The 15,173-nt window shown below is 41.4% G+C and overlaps 1 protein-coding gene across 5 annotated transcripts in view; it reads left to right on the forward strand.

Moving 5' to 3' along the window:
• Positions 1-15,173, forward strand: part of SS18 (SS18 subunit of BAF chromatin remodeling complex) — a 465,179-nt gene that overhangs the window by 88,295 nt on the left and 361,711 nt on the right. For all 5 annotated transcript variants that reach the window (XR_012513138.1, XR_012513137.1, XR_012513140.1 and 2 more), the window contains exon 11: positions 9,631-9,738. The gene's annotated coding sequence lies outside the window, so the exon portion shown is untranslated. The remainder of the gene's footprint in view (positions 1-9,630; positions 9,739-15,173) is intronic.

The following is a 15,173-nucleotide window of genomic DNA, read 5'->3' on the forward strand; positions in this document are numbered from 1 at the left end:
CACTTGAGGTCAGAAGTTCAAGACCAACCTGGCCAACATAGCAAAACCCTGTCTCTATTTTAAAAAAATTAGAGATAGGATCTTGCTATGTTGTCCAGGCTGTCTTGAACTTCTGGCCTCAAGCCTTGGCCTTGGCCTCCCTAAATGCTGGGATTACAGGGGTGAGCCACAATGCCTGGCCCATATTACTCTTTATACCATATGTAAATGTCTACTGCTGCTTGCTAGAACTGAGTCTCTTGCTGCCCTTCTGTTTTGTTTAAATCTTTAGTTTCCTCTATTATTTTAAAGAATAAATGTCAAAGCGAGTATATCCATTATTTATACTGTTAAATATATTTAAATGTATGTAAAGAATATGATTCATTTTACCTTTTACCCCTGAGATAAGCAGCAGTAATGGAGTGGTGTGTATCCCTCCACAGTTGTTTCTGGGCTCACACAGATGTAAATATTACATTGTGTCTATTTTTAAAATGATTTAGTTATGCTATGTGCATTACTTAGTACTCTGCAACTTCCTTTGAAACAACTTTATTGGTGTATACTTTACATACCATAAAATTCACACGTTTTAAGTGTAGTGCGCAATGAATTTTACTAAATTCATAGAATTGGGTAGCTGTCATCACCAGTCCAATCTTGGAACTCTTCCACCAGTCCAAGACATTTCCTTATGCTCATTTATACCCAAAACCTGTCCCCATCCCTGGCTCCAGCAACCACGAATCGGTTTTCCGTTGCTATATAGTTTTGCCTTTTCTAGAAATTTCATGTAAGTGATGTCATACAGTATGTAACATTTGTTTCTGAATTCTTCACTTGACATGATGATTTTGAGATTGCTCCATGTTGTGTGAATCAGTTTTCCCCTTTTTAGTGCTGAGTAGTATATCATTGTATGGACATATCACATTTTGCTTCTCCATTTATCAGTTGATAAGCATTTCTATTTTTTTTTCCAGTTTTAGGCTATTATGAATAATGCTGCTATGAACATTCATTTACAAATTCTTCTGTGTGTCCATATGTTTTCATTTCTAGGAGTGAATAGGAATAAACATCTAGGAGTAGAACTTTGGATTTTTTTTTTTTTTTTTTTTTTTGGTAAAAGTTTTCAATAAACTTCCGGCCACTGGATTTTAGAGGGAAAACATAGGGTTCAAGTTTGATGACCCCATGAGCCAGCTAATTTAGAGATGCGTATGGTCAATTGGGAATCTAAGTACAGAACCAAAGAGATAGGATGGGCTGGAGCTATAGGATGCGTCATAAAACACAGGGGTGACATTTGAAGCCATGGGAGAGGATGATACCATCTGAGGAGTTCATGAAATATAAGGAGGACTGAAACCTTGAAGATGTAAACCCTTGGAGGGAGTGGGTAGATAAAAAAGAACTACTCAGACAATGTGGGAAATGAAGAGATAGAAAACCAGGAGAAATTGTGTTACAGAAACTAAGGAAAGAAAATTCAATACAGTAAATGTGCAGCTGTGCCCAGTTCTGGTCCCGAGAATTTTATTGCTATTTTCTCCTCTTGATCTCCTGTACATCCAGACATAGGATACCCCAACACTTATGCAGAGGTCACCTAGCCCTTTGGCAAAACTCTCTTAAGCATGTTACCTTACAAAATTTCCAGGCTGAGGTTCCTAATAGAGGTAGTACAGTAAGTTCTCAAACGTAGCCCTGGACTGTGTGTCTTTAGAGTGTACTCTGTACCACTTCAGCCTGCCTCTCACCTGTACACTTTTTTTTCCTGGAATGAGTCAGACATCAGTCTACTTTGTTTCCCAAGCCCCAGAAACTTCAAGTGATGCATTCCAAGGTAGTTCTGAATGGCATCCTCAGCTTGAAGTAAGTGAAATGCACATAGAGTTATCATGCACAGCCCCTGAAAACTCTTCAAAGAAATTCCCATTTTGATATCACTTTAACTTTACTCTTTTTATGCCCTTCTGATGGGGATTGGGAGGAAAGTCTAGGACAACCCCATCTAGGTGGGCTGGCACCTCATGTGGAGTGTGTTTTGGGTCTCAGCCTACAGTAAGACTTAAAGGTCCCACTTTAGTATATTTGTTTTCCAAGCATTCCAGAGCACTCATTAAAAGTGAATTCTCAGGAAATGGTGAACCAGTAACAAGTGATCCCACAAATAACTGCATAATTTCCATTCCTGGTCATCATCTCCTGGTTTTCTTTTACCCTGGGACCACTCCGTCTTTCTGAGTCGCTCTTCTCCACTGCTTTCTCCACCACCTTGTCTCCTGGCTGCATCTTTACCTCTCTATCTGCTATTTCTCATCTCTTGCTCACTTCCTACTGCCTGCCCTTTAAATATTGGTATCCTCTAGATTTCATCCTTAGCTGCTTTATCTTACCTTCTTACTAAATATATTCTCCCAGGAGGAATTTCATCTATATCTCTGATTTAACTGCTACCTGTATGCTTTATGTCCCAGCTTAGACCTCTCAACTTCACCTTAAACCCATGGTGTATGTTGCACCATCTCATGAGAGCCAATTGTTAAAATTTCAGGAATTTCGTAAGCCAGTTGCTAAACTCAGAAACTAAAATTGTGTAAATTTACAATGAAATAAAATATATTAAAAACAAAGGTAGGCCAGGCACAGTGGCTCCCGCCTGTAATCCCAGCACTTTGGGAGGCCGAGACGGGCAGATTACGAGGTCAAGAGACCATCCTGGCCAACATGGTGAAACCCCGTCTCTACTAAAAAATATAAAAATTAGCTGGGCGTGGTGGCACGTGCCTGTAGTCCCAGCTACTCAGGAGGCTGAGGCAGGAGAATTGCTTGAACCAAGGAGGCGGAGATTGTAGTGAGCCGAGATTACACTACTGCACTCCAGCCTGGCGCCTGGCGATGGAACAAGACTCTGTCTCAAAAAATAAAATAAAAATAAAAAGACAAAGGTAATAAGTACTTAAAACCCATTATTTTCTAGTTTGCTGTATTTCCCTATTATCAGTGCTCTTGAGATTATGTATGTCTCTTGCATCTGCATTGTAGAAAGAAGATTTAATGGCATACTGCCATACATCACTTCCAACTTGGCATTTAATGATGTTATGTTGGTCACTTGAAAACTGACACAGTGGGAATGTTGACACCATGGAAATTGGAAAATGCTACAAATTGGAGCTTCATTTATTATTTCTGTTGATTGTCTAGACTTCAGAAAATGATCTAGAAAATGTTAATAATGTAGATTAAGCTGAATGGTGTGTCATACCTATAACTGTTACATTATGAAGAACACAAACAATTAAAATATTCTTCTAATATTCAAAAACTGTGATTCAATTCAGCACAAAATTGCTCATGTTATTGAAGAACAGGAACAGTTCTGGCCCACAATTTCATCATTTCACTTGCTCTTACTCCTTAACATAAACATAAATATCAACCAACATCATGTGGTAACGGCACTCATTCATCAATTGCAAGCATAGATCGGCTGTGGATACAAGAGTTTGGCAAAAGTCAACAAAAAACGTCTGGTGAGAATTGATTGGTGATAGGAATTGACAATAAAGTATATTGTATTTTTTTTATTTATATATTGGGTACTACACATTTGTCTTAGTCCATTCAGGCTGCTATAACAATATACCTTGGACTGAGCAATTTATAAATAATAGAAATTTATTCCTCACAGTTCTGAAGGCTGGGAAGTCCAAGATCCAGATGCCAATAGGTTTAGCGTCTGGTGAAGGTTGGCTCTCTGCTTCCAAGATGGTGCCTTCTTGCTGCATTCTCATATAGCAGAGGGAAAAAGGGACAGACTTGCTCCCTCCACCCCTTTTATAAGGCACTAATCCTATCCATGTAGGCAGAGCCTTCATGGCCTATCACCTTCTAAAGACCCCCACCTCTTCATACTGTTGCATTGGGAATTCAGTTTCAACATGAGTTTTTGAGGGACACAAACATTCAAGCTATAGCAACATTCTTCATATCAGTAAAATATATACACACTTATGGACATCTGTATGTGTGCATGGCCCCCACTCTGGAGAGCCAGTTAAATATTTACCAGCACATCACTTCTTGAGACCCTTATTATCAATTGCCTATTCAACATTTTAAATTTAATATAATAGGCATCTCAGACTTATTTAACATGTCAGAACTAAATTTATGTTTTCCTTAAAATCCGTTCTCTTTTAGTACACTGTATCTTGGAGAATTACACTACCCTTGGAGGTAAAAAACAGAACAATAGCTATAGGTGATTTTTTCAATGTGTCTTCTCTATGAAGGCAAGAAAGAAGGCAAAAGGGAGATAAAGGGCTGATGGAGTTTTTGTTTAGTTTAGGTTTCAGAAAGGGTAGTGTTAATAGATATTTGCTTGGGGAGGAGACTATGAAAAAAGGCCAAATTGGAAGTTCCAGGAAAGAGACAGGATAGATGACATAACCCTAACTCTGATGAGGCTGAAGAGGGGAGGATCCAGAGCACACTGGCCTTGGATGAGGAAGCATCATCTCTTCCACAGTGATGGGGGAAGGAAAACGAACATTGGTTTGTGTCTTAGCATGGGTGCCCTGGGAGCAGAGCCTGGGACAGAGATTCTTATTCAAGTGATTTTGGGGGATGATATGGTTAGGCTTTGTGTCCCCACCCAAATCTCAAATGGTAATCCCCATAATCCCCATATGTCAAGAGAGAGACCAGGTGGAGGTGATTAGATCATGGGGGCAGTTTCCCCCGTGCTGTTCTCATGATTGTGAGTTCTCCTGAGATCTGATGGTTGTATAAGGGGCTCTTCCTCCTTCACTAGGCACTTCTCCTTCCTGCCACCTTGCAAAGTGGGTGCTTTGCTTCCCCTTGGCCCTCCACCATGATTATAAGTTTCTTGAGTCCTCCCCAGTTGTTCTGAATTGTGAGGCAAACCTCTTTCCTTTATAAATTTCCTAGTCTCAGGAAGTCCTTTATAGCATTATGAAAATGTACCAATACAGGGGAAATGCTCTCAGGAGAAGGGGAATGAGAGAATTGGGATAGAACCAGGGGAAAAAAGCTAACCCAGAGTGTGATCTGCATCAGAAACTAACTTCAGGCCGATCCTGGAGGGAGGTGCTGTATCACAAACTGCACCACAAGGTGATCCCACCTTGAGGCAGGAGACGGGCCTTTCTCCCTGTGCCAGCCATGCACTGGCCAAGGTCTGCCCACCAGGGGAGCAGGAAATAGTCATCCAGGCTAGATGGATCCTGTCTGGCTGAGGGCAGTTCTCTAAAGGAGAGGGTAACTGAATTTTAAACAGCGCTCAGAAGAGCTGAGGGACAACAGCACCTGCCAATGAAGGGGACTGGAGTGGGGCACCAACCGCATCCTCTGTAGTGTGGATACACACATTGTTATAAGCTGGGGAGAGGTGTAGAGGGGAGAAGGAAATGAGACAGTTCCTGATGAGTGTCTCTTCCTCTCAAAGAGTAATACAAATTAACTGCTCGGGGTGGGGAAGGCCCCAGTGGGGGTAGGGGGATTGATTAGGGTTGGCAAGTTTGGGGTAGATGATGGAGGGGAGGGCCCTGAACAGTGCGCAGGGTCTAGTTACTGTTGGAGACCATAGAGTGGGTAAGGACAGCAGTTTGCTTTGTTATTCATTCTTCATCAGTCCTAGTGTAGGAGTGCAAAAGGCGGGTAGTTGGCTTTATCCAGTGTTGAGATTGTGCTGGGTAAGCACGGTGCAAGCAAAAAGGGTAATACATCAGAGGGTGATGGTGAGAGAGTTATTGGAGTCTTTTATGACCTTTTGAAAAGAAGGCTCACATGTACACAACAAACTACAGGGCAAGACAGTGTATTCTCACTGCAGTGACAGAGTACAAAGTAGTGGGGAAGATCTGAAGACAAGCATTTTATGAGTCAAGGAGGAGAATTTCTCTAGCTTCAAATAAAGGAGGCAACATTTGAATTGGTTCTTGAAGGGACAGTGGAAAAAAAAAATTCTCCCTGGGGGAATATGGAAGGGAATGAAAAAAGTGCATTGAAGGCAGTCTGGTTAGGGACCTGTGATTAAGAAATATGGTAAACCCTGTAACAAGACACCCACAATAAGTGAAATTAGATAGAGAGATTGATATTGGCTCTTGTCCTCATTCAGACGCCATTCTTTTTTTTTTTTCGGAAGATTACACAATTATTTATTGAGAGCCTCCTTTCCCCACCCTTGCAGTCTCCAGGTCAACTTTTCTGCTTGTAGATTTTGCACACAAGCCCCAGAAAGATAACTGGGGGCAGGGGTGCTGTGTACTGTTCAATGAGACCCATGATGTGGCTGTAACTGTCTTCCTCATACTCAGACTCCATTCTTAAGCAGGGGCAGGATGAGTTTCTTATACTGGGGGTAGAGGGGTGAGAATGGTTTGGGTGGAGCCTGGCCTGGGAAGGGGCGGGTAACCCCCGTCTTTGGAAGTAGGAAGGCAAAGAATGTGTTTCAAGGGATATGATATTTTCACATATCAGCTAGCTAACTTTCATATACATTGCCAGATTGCTTTTAAAAAACTTGTATAAATTTATTAGCCAACATTGTTAAAATGCTTGTTTCTTTACCAATTACTGATATTTTTATCTGATTGGTTAAATTTATATCTTAAGCCATTTTAAATAATTCTGGTGATAAGAGAGGAATACTTGCATGGGGACAGTTGTTATTGCAGATGGAAAAGATTCCCTGGGTAATTGAGCTTAAAAGTGTGTCTTTAACTCTTTTGAGAGTTAACTCTTCTGAGAGCCTGTTGTGAATTTCATTGGGTTAATGGAGATGGAATAAAAATCTTGGGGCTGCTGCCTCCACTCCTCATTTAGTTTGAAATGCTCCCGAAATCCACGTGGAGTGGAATTACTCTCTAAGGATGGAGGCAGTAACATGGTAGAACCCCTTTTAAGAATTTACTTGTAGTCTGCAGAAATAACATTTTCAAAACCTTTCAGTATATGAGGATTGCATCTCATGGGATCTGATCTCTCCATATTATAGAACCATTATGAAGTTCTTCAAGTTTAAAAAGAAAAATGCCTTAGTTTTTTAGACAGAGCCTTACTCTGTGTTACCCAGGCAGGAGTGCAGTGGTGTGATCTTGGTTCACTGCAACCTTCGCCTCCTGGGTTCAAACGATTCTCCTGCCTCAGCCTCTCAAGTAGCTGGAACTACAGATGCGTGCCATCACGCCTGGCTAATTTTTTTTATATTTTTAATAGAGACAGGGTTTCATCATGTTAACCAGGCTGGTCTCGAACTCCCTACCTCAAATTGATCTGTCTACCTCGGCCTCCCAAAGTGCTGGGATTATAGGTGTGAGCCACTGTGCCTGGCTGCTGTAGATTTTTTAAGCAGTTATAACAAAATAGGTTAGTAGTGTCAGCCATTAGAATTATTATATGCACAAGTGAAAATATACACTTAGATGAAAAGGAAATTGAAAACATCATCATTATGAATAGTTTGTTAAAAGTTTGTGTCTCTGTATTCAGGTCCATCTTGATCTCTGTCTCTGTCTCTGTCTCTGGACCATTTTTTTCAGAGCTGTATTAATATGTAACTTTGAAAGAAAATGTGTTTGATTTAATTCTCAGTTCTTTACCTTTGCTGGAGCCTCATGGCATGGATGGAGTGTACTTCCATGCTCATGACTTTGGGCTTGTCCATAGTCCTTGCTTTGGCTAACAGAACTCGGTGAGAATTCTGGTTTTGAGTCTAGACCCCTGAGCCTGGCTATTCCAAGGAGGATGAGAAACACATGGAGCGGACACAGTCTTTGTGAAACAGAATCATCTGTTTGATTCATAGAATCATGAAAACAAATGCTTGTTGTGTGCCACTGCTTTTGGTGGTTGGTTGTTATACACCATTGTTTTTGGTAATAGCTAACTAATACATAAAATTTTTTTTTGTAGTTCTCAGTGTTCCTACACATTTTCCACTAATTTTTATTTATATCATATTATTTTATTTTTTTTAAGACAGAGTCTCACTGTGTCACCCAGGCTGGAGTGTAGTAGTGCAATCTCGGCTCATTGCAACCTCCACCTCTCAAGTTCAAGCAATTCTGCGGCATCAGCCTCTTGAGTAGCTGGGATTACAGACATGTGCCACCACACCTAGCTAATTTTTGTATTTTAAGTTGAGACGGGGTTTCACCATGTTGGCCAGGCTGGTCTTGAACTCCTGTCCTCAAGTGATCTGCCCTCCTGAGCCCCTCAAAGTGTTGGGATTACAGGCATGAGGCCCCGTGCCTGGCCACCACTGATTTTTAAATTTGACATATCCACTCTTAATATGTTTTGTATTTAATGCTTATGGTTTTTATTTTCTATAAGGATTTCTTGGTCTAATCAAAGTCCAAAAGAAAATTTATCCAACTTTGTTCTCTCATATACTGGTAAAAATGAGAGAGCAAGTTTGATTTTATTTTCCTCAAATCTCTATTTAAGTGTAAATAAACTTTGCCTGTCTTTTAAAATTCTGTGCTAGGTTATGACAATGAGAAATGGATCCTGAAGTTCATAAAATGTTTCCTTTTGACATTCAATCTTCAAAATTCTCCTTACGTCATGTCAGTCTGAAAGGTTAAAAATAACTGTTCCTCCAGAGACTTCTTCTTGGGCTATATTCTTCCTTGGGATTCTCTAAGCTTTTCCCACCCAAAGTGGGTCATCATCCTTGCCTAATTTTAAAATCTCCCAGATCCAATGCTCTATAAAAATCAATAAGATCCTTCCCACCAAGTAATCCCAGCAGCTACACATTATAGTCTCTGGTCTGATTCTGCATGAGTTTGATTTTATATGCTCTATTGTAATAATTTATTAACTTGATAAAATCTGCTGAGTCCTCATGGAAAATATTCTGTTTTTATTTATATTTCCTGCCGCTTTCTTTCCGTAGCCTTTATTATTGAGTATTTACATGAGAATAGGGCTTTTGTTTTTTAAAAGTTCATTTGTGCCTGTTGTTTATTGTCTCCCCTGAAGTCACAGCCCTCTGTTTGTGACATTCATCGTGCTTTTCATATTGAACACACTCAGTGAACCCCGAATAGCTAATCTTCCTGTCGTGTCTGAGTTATCTAGGTTAGTTGAATTAGCCCTATTTTCCAGGCAGCGCAACCTAAAGAGATAGAGAATGTGTTCATTTGAGGATGTCTGAGTCCAAGCAGAGCCATTGCATCTCTTGTACTTAGATGAAGCCGTTCTCCTTGGTTACGGTTCATTCTGCTGGGTTATTATCATGTATATTATGTTAAGCTTGCTTTTCCTCTTCAATATTGCTGAAGAAAAGGGAAAGGAAAGATGCACAATGTATGATGAAACTTCACTAATAAATAGTTACTGCTAGTATTTCTCAGGGGCGTGGTTGCTGAAAAACCTGTTGGGAAAGTGGAGATGGTGGCTTTACCTAATATGTTTGCATGAACTGAGGGGTGAGTTCCGATTTTGAGCTCTCCTTGCCTACATGTTGTCTATACCTGGACCACAACTTTGGGGTAGATTGGCAGATAACAAATTGAATCATTAATAGAATACCCAGTGTATTCACTTTAGCCATTAACCTAGCTTGACTTATTCAGATTCTATCGATTGTTATGTTCACAGATTTAAGGATTTGCTTACTGATTTGTGATCAATAGCAGTGATGAACAAAACAAAATGTGAAAAATCTGTGAAGCAGTTTTAATACTCCGTTTGTTTTTGCAGAGAAAGGTAAGTCATGCAGTTTTTTTTGTTGTTGTGTGTGCATGTGTGTGTGTTTTTGATACAGAGTCTTGCTCTGTCTCCCAGGCCGGAGTGCAGTGGCATGATCTCAACTCACTACAACCTCCGTCTCCTGGGTTCAGGCAATTCTCCTGCCTCAGTCTCCCGAGTAGCTGGGATTACAGGCATACACCGCTATGCCCAGTTAAGTTTTGTATCTTTAGTAGAGACAGAGTTTTACCATGTTGGCCAGGCTGGCCTCAAACTCCTGGCCTCCCGCCCTAGCCTCCCAAAGTGTTGGGATTGCAGTTGTAAGCCACTGTGTCCAGCCAAGTCATGCAGTTAATCTAAATCAACAGTAAGTGTCCCATGGATTCCTGCCCTCTGGGACATTCTCAACTTTGTATTCTTCTCCTCCCCAACTCCACAGATTCATATTAAAATCTTTCAAGGCTCTTCTCCATTGCGACAACCTCTGTCTCCCAACCCATCTTTTTCTTTTGAATCCACATTATATTTTGAATGAAACTCTCTCATGTAAGTGATAACAGCCTACTGTCTTAGCCTCTTTTATATACTTCTTGGGGGCAAGGACAATAATTAATTCATCTTGATATTCTCTGAAGGCCTAGGCTTCCAGAGATATTCTTTTATTCTTTCTATTTGAATAGTATTCAATTCAATGCTAAAGTAATGAAATGTGATATTTAAAAATATACATAGCCTCTTTCCCCAATTGGGTTAGACTTGGATAGAGAATCTAGTCTCAGAGTAAATCCATGAGGAAAACTGAACGTTAACAAGATTGGAATTGTTATGTTATTAGGAGCTTATCCAAACCAAATCCAGGATAATGGTTTTGGTGGATTTCATAATTTTGTAGCATCCTTGTAATATGGATTCCAAAACCTTGTAGTTCCAAATTTCCAAAGGATCATCTTGCCTTGGTAGGAAACCAGGGACTGTAAATGGAAGCTCTGCTAAGTGTCATCTATTAAAAAAAAAATAACACAATGAAACATAAGTAGTGGGAGAACATGTTTGTTCTCATATGTATAAGAATCAATTCCACTGTTATTCACTAACCTTTAGGAGTCTGGAAATAATATGTCTGTTGGCTATTTATGTTAGAACAGATGTAAAATTAATCGGTCTAGCTAACGGTACTAGGTCTGCCTGGCCAGTGGAAGACTTTAAAACACTTCTCTCAAAACAGGAATCATAAAAAAGTCCTCCAAATCACATTATTATAGGCCAAAATATTGTCATTGTGTCATATTTATTCATGTTTCCCTCTCTTGTGAATCATTTTTACCTTCTTCTAGGAAACGGAGGATCATTTTCTCTGAATAACTTGCCCTTCCTGGAAGGCAGCTTTCTTGCCCACTGTTATCAGTGCCTTCTTGGACAGGTTGGTCAGAACAATCGGTCTGATCTGAGCAGTTGGGTCTTAGGCTGCTCCTCTGGGTACTGGGATCCTCTGTACCCAGCAAGACTGGGCAGCAGGGGATGGCCCTGCTGGATTCCAGAGGAGGCAGGGTGCACTCTGATTGCTATGGTAGTTAAAGTGATGTGCCCCCTAATTCTCTTGCTTACCTTGCCTGCCATTTTGCTGCTAACATAAAGATGGAAATAAATATTTTAGTAAATATTCTATTTCTACACTGATTCTGAATCTTCTTCCAAGATTTAGTAATACAGTGAGAGTTATTAAATTCTTGATGAGAACGACATCTACAACTCATAAAAGTGGATTAAGGTAAGCAAAGAGCTTTATACCTTTAAAAGCGATGTAAACAGCATTTGGTGTTGAAGGAAAGGACTTCCACTTGAGCCCAGGCTTCAACATTTCCTTACCAGTCCCACCCACTTGCTAGTAAATATAGATCTTGGACGCGATTTATATTTGTGGCTGTTATTCAGAACTTTCCTTGCTTAGTTGATGCCCACTTGCTCCCAAGCATTCTGTTTTTCTGTCTTGTTCCTCTCTTAACCCCCAACATTGTTTGCATAGATTCACACTCACTTCACTGCAATTCAGACTCACTTCCCTCTGAGCCTCTTTTAGCTCAGTTATCCAGCCCAGCACCAACCCCAGGTGACCCAGAACCCAGGAGCCTGTGAGATGAGAGAAACTTCTCAGAGCTTCAGTTTTCCTTGTGGATAATGGAGCCGATGAGCTGTCTTTTATGGTTTTGTGGAATTAAAGCACCAAGTTAGCGTGATTTTATTAATCAAACTTATTAACCACTGTACTGGGCACTGGGGGTTGACAGATGAATAAGTCACAGTTTTCTTTTGAGACAGAGTCTCGCTTTGTTGCCCAGGCTGGAGTGCAGTGGCGCTATCTCTGCTCTTTGAAATCTCTGCCTCCCGGGTTCAAGCATTTCTCCTGCCTCAGCCTCCCAAGTAGGTGGGATTACAGGCATGCGCCATCACACCCAACTAATTTCTTTGTATTTTAATAGAGATGGGGTTTCACCATGTTTGCCAGGGTGGTCTTGAACTCCTGACCTCAAATGATCCGCCCGCCTTGGCTTTCCAAAGTGCTAGGATTATAGGCGTGAGCCACCATTTCCGGCCTAAGTCACAGCTTTCTGCAGAGACAAAAGTCAAGGCTTTTGGAGGAATATACAGGGAGTTATGGGATTAAGAGGGTGCTCAGTGAAGTGTGAGTTTATCAGCTTGGGTAGTAGAGAAGATGCATATATAAAGGCTTTAAAAGTCACACTTGAGCTGAGTTTCAAAGCACCTTTGGGAGTTGGACAGGTGAGAAGACAGGATATGACCATTCTAAGTCAAGGAAAGAGGCATGAAGAAGCAGTGGCCGCACCAAAGAGAACTGGCCTCTGTGATTCTAGGCAGGTGGCTTAATCCTTGTGTGCTTTACTTGCCAAAACTAAAAAAAAGCAGGAGGCAGTGTTGGGGAAGAGAGGGATTATTTGTGATCAAGGTTTTCATGAATAGGTTATCGTTATTTTTTGTTATTATTTCCCCTCTCTTTCTGATTATACTGTATGCTAATTTTAAAACCATCTCTCATCTGTGGGTGAACCTTGGAGTTCACTCTCAGCTTCTTGGGAAGGTGTGTGACACAGGGCAATCCGTGCCTTGCGTCTGTTGGTTCAGGAATGGACACGTGAGAGGGCCGGCGAGACTCCATTTTTAGACTTTTGTTTGAATTCTCTTTTTTTGAGTTTTCTCTTTTCTTCTGGAGAATTTTGAACCTAAGATGACATTGGGCATAGGAAGTTTGGAGCCAATGTAAGGAAACCAGAGCTCAGAAGTGGGAAAAGGAAAATCAGGCCTCAAGATTCTTGCTCTTTCCGCAATGGGGCCAAGCCTGATACCAGTTTTACTCCTGGACTCTTCTGTTATTAATCAGTAGGTCTCCTTTATGCATAAACTGGTTTCTGTCCCTCGATATAAAAACAAAAATTCTGACTGAGATAGGTTGTTTTGAGGACTAAATGAGGTGATAAATTAAAAGTTCTTGGCACCACATTTGTCCCATAAGAAGCCTCAAGAAATATTCATTCCTGTATGAATAAAGGCCAAGAGAGCTGAGAGCATGCCATGCATTTGGAGAATTGGTAATTTGCTATGGTGGGGACAGATGCAGGATGTAAGCTGGGTCTGAGTAGTCGCAAAGACTACAGATCATACCTCGCACACAGTTTGAACTTTGTCCTTAAAAGTTTCAAGAGTGATGAAGACCATAATGCAGGAAGACAGGACACTATGGGGACAGCTGTCCTGGGCACCCAACCTTATTTGGGGGGGGTGGTGAGGAAAAACACATGGCATTTCAACTGAGGCCTGAAGGTTGAGCCTAAGTTCGGAAGATCATTCGTTCTGATACATTGTGGAGAAAGTGAGGTAAGTATGACCCACTTGGATGTAACTTCCATGACAGCAAGAGTTTTTTTGCATCTGTTTTGTTCATTGTCATGTCCTCAGATTTTGAAATACTGCTTAACACAAGATAGGTGCTTAAATATTTGCATGAACACTGTAGTATGAATGGTAGTAGGAAAACCTTTTTTTTTTTTTGAGATGGAGTCTCGCTCTGTCACCCAAGCTGGAGTGCAGTGGTGCAATCTCAGCTCACTGCCAACTCCACTTCCTGGGTTGAAATGAATCTCCTGCCCCAGCCTCCCGAGTAGCTGGGACTACAGGTGTGCACCACCATACCATGCTAATTTTTGTATTTTTGGTAGAAACAGGTTTTGCCATGTTGGCCAGACGGGTCTTGAACTCCTAACCTCAGGTGATCTAGCTGCCTTGGCCTCCCAAAGTGCTGTGATTACAGGCATGAGCCTCTGCGCCTGGCCTGGAAAACCTTTTAGAAGGTGAGAAATTCCAGCAAATAATTCAGGCAAAAAATATTTAGAGCCTGAACTGAGGTGGGATGGGGGGGCAGGAAAAAGGGGGTTGGTATGGATTTAACAGGTATTGATAGGGTAGATTTAATAGATCACAGTGACTGGGATAATACTACAAATAACTTCCATTTGCTGAGAATGGAAACCATTTTCTGTGTTCTGAGCGCTGTTAGATTAAGGATAAAAAGCTGTAACTCATTATCTCACGTGTTCCAGAGAGCCACAGCTTATTTTCTTCACTGTTAAACCCTACTGCCTAGCATAGCACCTGATGTGTACCTTTTGGTAAAATGATTAAATGAGGCCTTGTGACAAATTTAAAGCCAGGTACTTTTATTAGATAATAAATATCTCCACTTTACTTGTGAGAAAGTTAAGGCTCAGAGAGTGTAAGTGATTTGCCCAAGATCTCACAGAACTTAGGTTCGAGCCCGACTTTGCTCTGCTCCTGTAAAGGCTCTGCTTTTGTGCCCTGGTTTGCTGACTACTCTCACGTGAAGGTAGTTTGAGGATGAGAGGAAGGTCCAAGGTTTTCAACTGGTCAAGCGGGAAGATGGCGAAGCCCTCCTGTTAGAGAACGTAGAGACGAGCAGGCCAGTTCTGGATACGTGGGCCTTGGGGTGGGGGCTGTGGGACAGCAAGGGGAGGTGGCGTGTGAGCAGGCAGAAATAGAAGTGTGAAACTGAGAGGCAAGAGCTGAGCTGGAGGCAGACATTTGGGAGTCATTGGTTATAGGCTGTAGGTCGAGCCCTGACTAATATTTAATGGATGTGCAAAGTTGGCTGAAGATTAGCCAGAAATCAGGGAGAGAGCATTTAAAAGCCAGGAAGGAAGATGTATGCAATGAAGTGAGCTGCCAACCCAGCAAATGTGGCATGTTGGCTACAAAAGAGGAGAAGGAAGGAAGGAAGGGAGGGAGGGAGGGAAGAAAAAGCAAAAAAGAGAGGTGGCTGGGCATGGTGGTTCACACCTGTAATCCCAGCACTTTGGGAGGCTGATGTGGGCGGCTCAGGAGGTCAGGAGATCGAGACCATCCTGGCTAACACAGTGAAACCCCGT

This window comes from Saimiri boliviensis, chromosome 13, assembly GCF_048565385.1.
Source record: "Saimiri boliviensis isolate mSaiBol1 chromosome 13, mSaiBol1.pri, whole genome shotgun sequence".
Classification (NCBI taxonomy): Eukaryota; Metazoa; Chordata; class Mammalia; order Primates; family Cebidae; genus Saimiri; species Saimiri boliviensis.